The sequence below is a fragment of the Arachis hypogaea genome, chromosome 2, assembly GCF_003086295.3.
Source record: "Arachis hypogaea cultivar Tifrunner chromosome 2, arahy.Tifrunner.gnm2.J5K5, whole genome shotgun sequence".
NCBI lineage: Eukaryota > Viridiplantae > Streptophyta > Magnoliopsida > Fabales > Fabaceae > Arachis > Arachis hypogaea.
This window is the reverse complement of record NC_092037.1, coordinates 24,808,779-24,820,702: the sequence shown is the minus strand read 5'-3', so window position 1 is coordinate 24,820,702 and position 11,924 is coordinate 24,808,779. Positions and strand designations below refer to the sequence as shown.

General features: G+C 39.1%; 1 non-coding gene across 1 annotated transcript; it reads right to left on the bottom strand.

Moving 5' to 3' along the window:
• Positions 1 to 505: 505 nt before the first annotated feature.
• Positions 506 to 613, bottom strand: LOC112765977 (small nucleolar RNA R71). The gene has a single exon (XR_003184000.1). It is a non-coding gene; the product is annotated as a small nucleolar RNA R71 (small nucleolar RNA).
• Between the last annotated feature and the right edge of the window lie 11,311 nt (positions 614 to 11,924).

Below are 11,924 nucleotides of genomic sequence, written 5' to 3'. Positions count from 1 at the left end.
TGACCCTGAACCTGAAAGGACCTTGAAGCGAAAGCTAAGAGAAGCTAAAGCACTACTCTCTGTAGAGGAGCTAACAGAAATCTTCAAACAAGAAGAAGACATGGCAGCCGAAAACAACAACAATACCAACAATGCAATAAAGGTGCTGGGTGACTTTACTGCACCTACTCCCGACTTCTTTGGGAGAAGCATCTCTATCCCTGCCATTGGAGCAAACAAATTTGAGCTTAAGCCTCAATTAGTTTCTCTAATGCAACAGAATTGCAAGTTCCATGGACTTCCATTGGAAGATCCTCATCAGTTTTTAGCTGAATTCTTGCAAATCTGTGACACTGTCAAAACCAATGGGGTTGAACCTGAGGTCTACAGACTTAGGCTATTCCTTTTTGCTGTAAGAGATAGAGCTAGGATATGGTTGGACTCACAACCTAAAGAAAGCCTGAACTCTTGGGAAAAGCTAGTCAATGCCTTCTTGGCAAAGTTCGTTCCACCTCAAAAATTGAGTAAGCTTAGAGTGGAAGTCCAAACTTTCAAACAGAAGGAAGGTGAATCCCTCTATGAAGCTTGGGAAAGATACAAACAATTGATCAGAAAGTGTCCTTCTGACATGCTTTCTGAATGGAGCATCATAGGTATCTTCTATGATGGTCTGTCTGAACTGTCCAAGATGTCATTGGACAGCTTTGCTGGAGGATCTCTTCATCTGAAGAAGACGCTTGCAGAAGCTCAAGAACTCATTGAAATGGTTTCAAATAACCAATTTATGTACACTTCTGAAAGGAATCCTGTGAACAATGGGACGAATCAGAAGAAAGGAGTTCTTGAGATTGATACTCTGAATGCCATATTGGCTCAGAACAAAATATTGACTCAGCAAGTCAATATGATTTCTCAAAGTCTGTCTGGAATGCAAGCTGCACTAGGCAGTACTAAGGACGCTTCATCTGAAGAAGAAGCTTATGATCCTGAGAACCCATCAATGGAAGAGGTGAATTACATGGGAGAACCCTATGGAAACACCTATAATCCTTCATGGAGAAATCATCCAAATCTCTCATGGAAGGATCAACAGAGACCTCAACAAGGTTTCAACAACAAGAATGGTGGAAGAAACAGGTTCAGCAATGGCAAGCCTTTTCCATCATCTTCTCAGCAACAGACAGAGAATTCTAAGCAGAGCCACTCTGACTTAGCAACCATGGTCTCTGATATAATCAAAACCACTCAAAGTTTCATGACTGAAACAAGGTCCTCCATTAGAAACTTGGAGGCACAAGTGGGTCAGCTGAGTAAGAAAGTTACTGAACTCCCTCCTAGTACTCTTCCAAGCAATACAGAAGAGAATCCAAAAGGAGAGTGTAAGGCCATCAACATGGCCGAATTTGGAGAGGAGAAAGAGGCAGTGATCGCCACTGAGGAATACCTCAATGGACGTCCACTGGCCTCCAATGAGTTCCCTAATGAGGAACCATGGGAATCTGAGGCTCACACTGAGACCATAGAGATTCCATTGGATTTACTTCTGCCATTCATGAGCTCTGATGAGTATTCTTCCTCTAAAGAGGATGAAGATGTCACTGAAGAGCAAGTTGCTAAGTACCTTGGAGCAAACATGAAGCTAAATGACAAGTTATTTGGTAATGAGACTTGGGAGGATGAACCCCCTTTGCTCACCAAAGAACTGGATGACTTGATTAGGCAGAGATTACCTCAAAAGAAACAGGACCCTGGGAAGTTCTCAATACCTTGTACATTAGGCACCATGACCTTCGAGAAGGCTCTGTGTGACCTAGGGTCAAGTATAAACCTCATGCCTCTCTTTGTAATGAAGAAGCTAGGGATCCTTGAGGTACAAACTGCAAGAATCTCACTAGAGATGGCAGACAATTCAAAGAAACAGGCTTATGGACTTATAAAGGATGTCTTGGTAAAGGTTGAAGACCATTACATCCCTGCTGATCTCATAATCCTAGAAACTGGGAAGTGTATGGATGAATCCATCATCCTTGGAAGACCCTTCCTAGCCACAGCAAAAGCTGTGATTGATGTTGACAGAGGAGAATTGATCATTCAAGTGAATGAAGAATCCTTTGTGTTTAAGGCTCAAGGATATCCCTCTGTAACCATGGAGAGGAAGCATGAAGAGCTTCTCTCAAAACAGAGTCAAACAGAGCCCCCACAGTCAAACTCTAAGTTTGGTGTTAGGAGGCCACAACCAAATTCTAAGTTTGGTGTTGAACCCCCACATTCAAACTCTAAGTTTGGTGTTGAACCCCCACATTCAAACTCTAAGTTTGGTGTTGGGAGGTTCCAACATTGCTCTGAACATTTGTGAGGCTCTATGAGAGCCCACTGTCAAGCTATTGACATTAAAGAAGCGCTTGTTGGGAGGCAACCCAATGTTATATTTATCTATTTTCCATTGTTATTTTATGTTTTTTATAGGTTGATGATCATGGAAAGTCACAAAAACAATTAAAAAAGCACAAAAACACTGAAAAACAGAATGAAAAACAGAACACCCTGGAGGAGAAACCTACTAGCGTTTAAACGCCAGTAAGGGTAGCAGAATGGGCGTTAAACGCCCAGTCTGGCACCATTCTGGGCGTTTAACGCCAGAAAACGGCACCAGACTGACGTTTAACGCCAGGAATGGGCAAGAAGCTGGCGTTAAACGCCAGAAATGGGCAGCAGCCTGGCGTTTAACGCCAGAATTGGCAGAAAGGGGCATTTTTGCATGCCACTTGGTACAGGGATGAGATATCCTTGACACCTCAGGATCTGTGGACCCCACAGGATCCCCACCTACCCCACCCCTCTCTCTCTTCTTCACCCATTCACCAATCACCTCAACACCTCTTCCCCAAAAACCCCTTACCTATCAAATCCCACCATTCTCTTTACCACTCACATCCATTCTTCATAAAACCCCACATACCCCACCATCCAAATTCAAACCACTTTCCCTCCCAAACCCACCCATAATGGCCGAACCCTACCCCTCTCTCCACCCTATATTAACTCTTCTTCACTCCTTCATTTTCACACAACCTAAACACTACTTCTCCCCCTCAGCCGAACCACAAAAGCCCCCTCCTTCTCCTTCATTTTCTTTTTCTTCTACTCCTTTTCTTTCCTCTTTTGCTCGAGGACGAGCAAACCTTCTAAGTTTGGTGTGGTAAAAGCGTTGCTTTTTGTTTTTCCATAACCATTTATGGCACCTAAGGCCGGAGAAACCTCTACAAAGAGGAAAGGGAAGGCAAAAGCTTCCACCTCCGAGTCATGGGAGATGGAGAGATTCCTCTCAAGGGTGCATCAAGACCACTTTTATGAAGTTGTGGCCAAGAAGAAGGTGAGCCCCGAGGTCCCCTTCAAGCTCAAAAAGGGTCAACTTTGATCAAAGGTTGGACCAAGTCCTCATAGACATCTGTGAAGAGGGTGCTCAATGGAAGAGAGAAGGAAGCCGGTTCAACTAAGAAGGCATGACGTCAAGCCCATCACCAAGAAAAGAGTGGAGCAAATAAGAGAACCTCATCAAGAGCATGAGGAAATTCCTCATTATGAAATCCCTGAGATGCCTCAAGGGATGCATTTTCCTCCACAAAACTATTGGGAGCAAATCAATACCTCCTTAGGAGAATTAAGTTCTAGTATGGGACAACTAAGGGTGGAGCACCAAGAGCATTCCATCCTCCTCCATGAAATTAGAGAAGACCAAAGAACTATGAGAGAGGAGCAACAAAGGCAAGGAAGAGACATTGAGGAGCTCAAGCACTCCATGAGATCTTCAAGAGAAAGAACAAGCCGCCATCACTAAGGTGGACTCCTACTTTAACTTCCTTGTTCTTTATTTTCCTATTTTTTGAAAATTATGCTTTATGTGTTATTTATGTTTGTGTCTTATGATCATTAGTGTCTTAGTGTCTATGCCTTAAAGTTATGAATGTCCTATGAATCCATCACCTTTCTTAAATGAAAAAATGTTCTTAATTGAAAAAGAGAAGAATTGCATGAATTTCGAATTTTATAACAGATTAATTATTTTGATGTGGTGGCAATACTTTTGACTTCTGAATGTATGCTTGAACAGTGCATATGTCTTTTGAATTTATTGTTCATGAATGTTAAAATTGTTGGCTCTTGAAAGAATGATGAAAAAGGAGACATGTTACTGAGGATCTGAAAAATCATAAAAATGATTCTTGAAGCAAGAAAAAGCAGTGAATTCAAAAAAAAGAGCAAGCAGAAAAAGCCAATAGCCCTTTAAACCAAAAGGCAAGGATAATAAAAAGGATCCAAGGCTTTGAACATCAGTGGAAAGGAGGGCCTACAGGAATAACATCCTGGCCTAAGCGGCTAAACCAAGCTGTCCCTAACCATGTGCTTATGGCGTGAAGGTGTCAAGTGAAAACTTGAGACTGAGCGGTTAAAGTCGTGATCCGAAGCAAAAAGAGTGTGCTTAAGAACCCTGGACACTTCTAATTGGGGAATCTAGCAAAGCTGAGTCACTATCTGAAAAGGTTCACCCAGTTATGTGTCTATGGCACGGATGTATCCGGTGGTAAGACTGGAAAACAGAGTGCTTTGGGCCACGGCCAAGACTCATAAAGTAGCTGTGTTCAATAATCATCATACTTAACTAGGAGAATCAATAACACTATCCGGATCTGAGTTCCTATAGAAGCCAATCATTCTGAACTTCAAAGGATAAAGTGAGATGTCAGAACTATTCAGAGGCAAAAAGCTAAAAGCCCCGCTCATCTAATTAATACTGATCCTCATAGATGTTTTTGGAATTTGATGAGCGGATAATTTATACGCTTTTTGGCATTGTTTTTAGGTAGTTTTTAGTAAGTTCAAGCTACTTTTAGGGATGTTTTCATTAGTTTTTATGTTAAATTCACATTTCTAGACTTTACTATGAGTTTGTGTGTTTTTCTGTGATTTCAGGTAATTTCTGACTGAAATTGAGGCACTTGAGCAAAACTCTGAAAAAGGCTGACAAAAGGACTGGTAATGCTGTTGGAATCTGACCTCCCTGCACTCGAAATAAATTTTCTGGAGCTACAGAACTCCAATTTGTGCGCTCTTAACGGCGTTCGAAAGTAGACATCCAGAGCTTTCCAGCAATATATAATAGTCCATACTCTATTCAGAAATTCATGACGTAACTTGGCGTTGAACGCCAAGTACATGCTGCTGTCTGGAGTTAAACGCCAGAAACACGTCATGATCCGGAGTTGAACGCCCAAAACACGCTATAACTTGGAGTTCAACTCCAATAAACACCTCAGCTCGTGGATAGATCAAGCTCAGTCCAAACATACACCAAGTGGGCCCCGGAAGTGGATTTATGCATCAATTACTTACTCATGTAAACCCTAGTAGCTAGTTTATTATAAATAGAACTTTTTACTAGTGTATTAGACATCTTTGGACGCCTAGTCCTTAGACCATGGGGGCTGGCCATTCGGCCATGCCTGAACCTTTTACTTATGTATTTTCAACGGTGGAGTTTCTACACACCATAGATTAAGGGTGTGGAGCTCTGCTGTACCTCACGTTTCAATACAATTACTATTACTTTCTATTCAATTCTCTTTTATTCTTATTCCAAGATATACGTTACACTTCAACTTTGATGAATGTGATGATCTGTGACACTCATCATCATTTTCACCTATGAACGCGCGTGATTGACAACCACTGCCGTTCTACTCTAGGCCGGGCGCATATCTCTTAGATTCCCCAACAGAATTTTCGTGGTATAAGCTAGATAGATGGCGGCATTCATGAGAATCCGGAAAGTCTAAACCTTGTCTATGGTATTCCGAGTAGGATTCTGGGATTGAATGACTGTGACGAGCTTCAAACTCCTGAAGGCTGGGCGTTAGTGACAGACGCAAAAGAATCAAGGGATTCTATTCCAACCTGATTGAGAACCGACAGATGATTAGCCGTGCTGTGACAGAGCATAGGACCATTTTCACTGAGAGGATGGGATGTAGCCATTGACAACGATGATGCCCTACATACAGCTTGCCATGGAAAGGAGTAAGAAGGATTGGATGAATGTAAGAAGAAAGTAGAGATTCGAGAGGAGCACAGCATCTCCACATGCCTATCTGAAATTCCCACCATGGAATTATATGAGTAACTATTCACTATGTTATTTTCTGTTTATTATTTAATCCAATTACATTTGACCCTATGAATCCACTTAACTGAGATCTACAAGGTGACCATAGCTTGCTTCGTACCAACAATCTCTGTGGGATCGACCCTTACTCGCGTAAGGTTTATTACTTGGATGACCCAGTACACTTGCTGGTTAGTTGAACGAGATTGTGGAAAGAAAGTGCTGACTTAATGTTTTTATGCACATGCTAAAGAGCCATTATTGTTGATCACAATTTCGTCCACCAAGTTTTTGGCGCCGTTGCCGGGGATTGTTCGAGTATGGACAACTGACGGTTCATCTTGTTGCTCAGATTAGGTAATTTTCTTTTCAAAATTTTTTTTCAAAAATCTTTTTCAAAATTTTTCTTTCCTTTTTCGTTTTTCCAAACTTTATTTTCGAAAAAAATTAATAAAAATACAAAAAAATTATAAAATCATAAAAATAAAAAATATTTTGTGTTTCTTGTTTGAGTCTTGAGTCAACTTTTAAGTTTGGTGTCAATTGCATGCTTTAAAAAAAAATTTCTTGCATTTTTCGAAAATTCATGCATTCATGGTGTTCTTCATGATCTTCAAGTTGTTCTTGACAAGTCTTCTTGTTTGATCTTGATGTTTTCTTGTTTTGTGTTGTTTGTTGTTTTTCATATGCATTTCTTGTTTGTTAGAGTCCATGCATTAAAGATTTCTAAGTTTGGTGTCTTGCATGTTTTCTTTGCATCAAAAATTTTTTTTTCAAAAATATTTTCTTGATGTTCATCATGATCTTCAAAGTGTTCTTGGTGTTCATCTTGACATTCATAGTGTTCTTGCATGCATTAAGTGTTTTGATCCAAAATTTTCATGTTTTGGGTCATGTTTGTGTTTTTCTCTCTCATAATTAAAAATTCAAAAAATCAAAAAATATCTTTTCCTTACTTTTCTCTAAAATTTCGAAAATTTGAGTTGACCAAGTCAAAAATTTTTAAAATTAGTTTTCTTATAAGTCAAGTCAAATTTTCAATTTTTAAAAATCTTATCTTTTTTAAATCTTTTTCAAAAATTATATCTTTTTCATTTTTTTATTTTTATTTTTCGAAAATTTCAAAAATCTTTTTCTTATCTTTATATCATATTTTCAAAAATTAGCTAACAATTAATGTGATTGATTCAAAAATTCGAAGTTTGTTACTTTCTTGTTGAGAAAGGTTCAATTTTTAAGTTCTAGAATCTTATCTTGTAGTTTCTTGTTAGTGAAGTAATTTCAAATTTTTGAATTAAATCTTTTTATCTTTTATCTTATCTTTTTCAAAAATATTATCTTTTTCAAAATTTGATTTTAATATCTTTTCTAACTTCTTATCTTCTTATCTTTTTCAAAATTGATTTTAATATCTTTTTCAATCAACTAACTAACTTTTTGTTTGTTTCCTATCTTTTTCAAAACCAACTAACTACCTATCCCTCTCTAAATTTCCAAAATATCTCATCTCTTTTTCAAAAAATTCTTTTTTGTTTTAAATTTTAATTTTAATCTTATCTTATCTCTAATTTTCGAAAATTACTAACCCTTTTTTTCAAAATTATTTTCAAATTTTCTATCTCTTCTCTCTTATTCTATTTAATTATTTAATTATTAACACTTCTCTTCACCTCTCTTCATCTAAAAAAAAATACGAACCCATTCTTCTTCACTCTCATCCCCTTTCTTCTTCTACTAACATAAAGGAATCTCTATACTGTGACATAGAGGATTCCTCTTTCTTTTCTTGTTTTCTTCTCTTTCATATGAGCAGGAACAAGGAAAAAGGCACTCTTGTTGAAATTGATCCAGAACCTGAAAGGACTCTGAAGAGAAAACTCAGAGAAGCTAGATTACAACAATCTAAAGGTAACCTTTCAGAAATATTAGAGCAAGAGAAGGAGATGGCAGCCGAAAATAATAATAATGCAAGGAGAATGCTTAGTGACTTCACAAAGCCAACGTCCAAATTTGATGGAAGAAGCATCTCCATTCCTGCCATTGGAGCCAATAACTTTGAGCTGAAACCTCAGCTAGTTGCCTTAATGCAACAAAACTGCAAGTTTTATGGACTTCCATCTGAAGATCCTTATCAGTTTTTAACTGAGTTCTTGCAGATCTGTGAGACTGTAAAGACGAATGGAGTTGATTCTGAAGTCTACAGACTCATGCTTTTCCCTTTTGCTGTAAGAGACAGAGCTAGAATATGGTTGGATTCACAACCCAAGGATAGCCTGGACTCCTGGGATAAGCTGGTCACTGCCTTCTTGGATAAATTCTTTCCTCCTCAAAAGCTGAGCAAGCTGAGAGTGGATGTTCAAACCTTCAAACAAAAAGATAGTGAATCCCTCTATGAAGCTTGGGAAAGATACAAGCAGCTGACCAAAAGATGCCCATCTGACATGTTTTCAGAATGGACCATATTAGATATATTCTATTATGGCCTGTCTGAATTTTCGAAAATGTCATTGGACCATTCTACAGGTGGATCTATTCACCTAAAGAAAACGCCTGAAGAAGCTCAAGAACTCATTGACATGGTTGCAAACAACCAATTCATGTACACTTCTGAGAGGAATTCCGTGAATAATGGGATACCTCAGAAGAAAGGAGTTCTTGAAATTGATGCTCTGAATGCCATATTGGCTCAGAACAAAGTGTTGACTCAACAGGTCAACATGATCTCTCAAAGTCTGAATGGATGGCAACATGCATCCAGCAGTACTAAAGAGGCAGCTTCTGAAGAAGCCTATGATCCTGAGAACCCTGCCATTGTAGAGGTTAATTACATGGGTGAACCTTATGGAAATACCTATAACTCATCATGGAGAAATCATCCAAATTTCTCATGGAAGGATCAACAAAAGCCTCAACAAGGCTTTAACAATGGTGGACGTAATAGGCTGAGCAATAACAAGCCTTTTTCCATCATCTTCTCAGCAACAGACAGAGAATTCTGAACAAAACACTTCTAATTTAGCTAATCTAGTCTCTGATCTGTCAAAGGCCACGTTCAGTTTCATGAGTGAAACAAGATCATCCATTAGAAATCTGGAGGCACAAGTGGGCCAGCTGAGTAAGAAAGTCATTGAAACTCCTCCCAGTATTCTCCCAAGCAATACAGAAGAGAATCCAAAAGGAGAGTGCAAGGCCATTGATATAATCAATATGGCCGAATGCACAAGGGAGGAGGAGGACGAAAATCCTAGTGAGGAAGATCTCCTGGGACGTCTCTCAAGCAAGAAGGAGTTTCCTATTAAGGATCCAAAGGAATCTGAGGCTCATATAGAGACCATAGAGATTCCATTAAATCTCCTTCTGCCATTCATGAGCTCTGAAGACTATTCTTCCTCTGAAGAGGATGAAGATGTGACTGGAGAGCAAGTTGCTCAATCTTTAGGAGCTATCATGAAGCTGAATGCCAAGTTGTTTGATAATGAGACTTGGGAAAGTGAACATCCCTTGCTCATTAATGAACTAGATACCTGGATTCAGCAAACTCTACCTCAAAAGAAACAAGATCCTGGCAAGCTCTTAATACCTTGTACCATAGGCACCATGACCTTTGAAAAGGCTCTATGTGATCTGGGGTTAGGGATAAATCTTATGCCACTCTCTGTAATGGAGAAGCTGGGGATCATTGAGGTACAACCTGCCTTGTTCTCATTACAATTGGCAGACAAATCATTGAGACAAGCTTATGGAATAGTGGAGGACGTGTTAGTAAAGGCTGAAGGCCTTTACATCCTTGCTGATTTCATAATCTTAGACACTAGGAAGGAAGAGGATGAATGCATCATCCTTGGAAGACCTTTCCTAGCTACAGCAGGAGCTGTGATAGATGTCATCAGAGGAGAATTAGTCCTTCAATTGAATGGGGACTACCTTGTGTTTAAGGCACATGGCCATCCCTCTGTGACAAAAGAGAGTAAGCATGAGGAACTTCTCTCAGTTCAGAGTCAAGAAGAACCCCCACAGTCAAACTCTAAGTTTGGTGTTGTGAGGCCACAACCAAACTCTAAGTTTGGTGTTAAGACCCCATATCCAAACTCTAAGTTTGGTGTTGGGACTATACAACATTGACCTAATCACCTCTGAGGCTCCATGAGAGCCACTGTCAAGCTATTGACATTAAAGAAGCGCTTGTTGGGAGGCAACCCAATTTTATTTATCTAATTTTTATTTTATTTTATTTTATTGTTATTTTGTGTTTTATTAGGTACATGATCATGTGGAGTCACGAAAAAAATAGAAAAATGAAAAATAGAATCAAAAACAGCAGAAGAAAAATCACACCCTAGAGGAAGCACAGGCTGGCGTTCAACGCCAGTAAGGAGCATCTGGCTGGCGTTCAACGCCAGAACAGAGCATGAATCTGGTGCTGAACGATAGAAACATGCAACATTCTGGCGCTGAACGCCAGGAATGTGCCTAGAAGAAAAGCTGGCGCTGAACGCCAGTAACAAGCATGAAACTGGCGTTCAATGCCAGAAACATGCTTTACATGGGCGTTCAACGCCCAGAACGTGCACCACTCGGCGTTTAAACGCCAGAATGGTGTGCAAAGGCATTTTACATGCCTATTTGGTGCAGGGATGAAATTCCTTGACACCTCAGGATCTGTGGACCCCCACAGGATCACCTCAGGATCTGTGGACCCCACAGGATCCCCACCTAACATATTCCCAACTTACCTCCTAATCCTATTTTACTCTTCCCAATAAACACTCCTTCCCAAAACCCTTCACCTATCACCTCAATCTCTCTTCCCCATCACCTCTTCACCACCTACATCTATCCACTCTTCCCCATACACCACCTACCTTTAAAATTCAAATTCTCTTTCCCACCCAATCCCACCCATATAGCCGGATACACACATCCCTCAATCTCCTCCATATCTTCTTCTTATTCTTCATCTTTTCTTTCTTCTCTTGCTCGAGGGCAAGCAATTTTCTAAGTTTGGTGTGGTAAAAGCATAGCTTTTTGCTTTTCCATAACAATTAATGGCACCTAAGGCCAGAGACATCCAAAAAAAAAAAAGAAAAAGAAGAAGAGAAAAAAGGGAAGACAAAAGCTTCCACCTCTGAGTCATGGGAGATGGAAAGACTCATGTAAAGGGTTTATAGCTCAGTGGTAGAACATTTGACTGCAAATCAAGAAATTCCTGAGATACCTCAGGGGATAAATTGTCCTCCACATAATTATTGGGAGCAACTAAGGATAGGAGCACCAAAATTACTAGGAATCATTCAACAGAAGCAATGAAGAGACATAGAAGAACTCAAAGAGCACCATTGGTTCTTCAAGAAGGCGCCACCCTCACTAAGGTGGACTCATTCCTTGTTCTTATTTCTCTGTTTTTTTATTTTTTATGCTTCATGTTTATTTATGTTTTGTGTCTCTACTTCATGATCATTAGTGTTTAGTAACTATGTTTTAAAGTTATGAATAATTCCATTAATCCTTCACCTTTCTTAAATGAAAAATGTTTTTAATTCAAAAGAACAAGAAGTACATAAATTTCGAATTTATCCTTGAATTTAGTTTAATTATATTGATGTGGTGACAATACTTTTTGTTTTCTGAATGAATGCTTAAACAGTGCATATTTTTGATCTTGTTGTTTATGAATGTTAAAACTGTTGGCTCTTGAAAGAATGATGAACAAAGAGAAATGTTATTGATAATCTGAAAAATCATAAAATTGATTCTTGAAGCAAGAAAAAGTAGTGAAAAAAAAAAG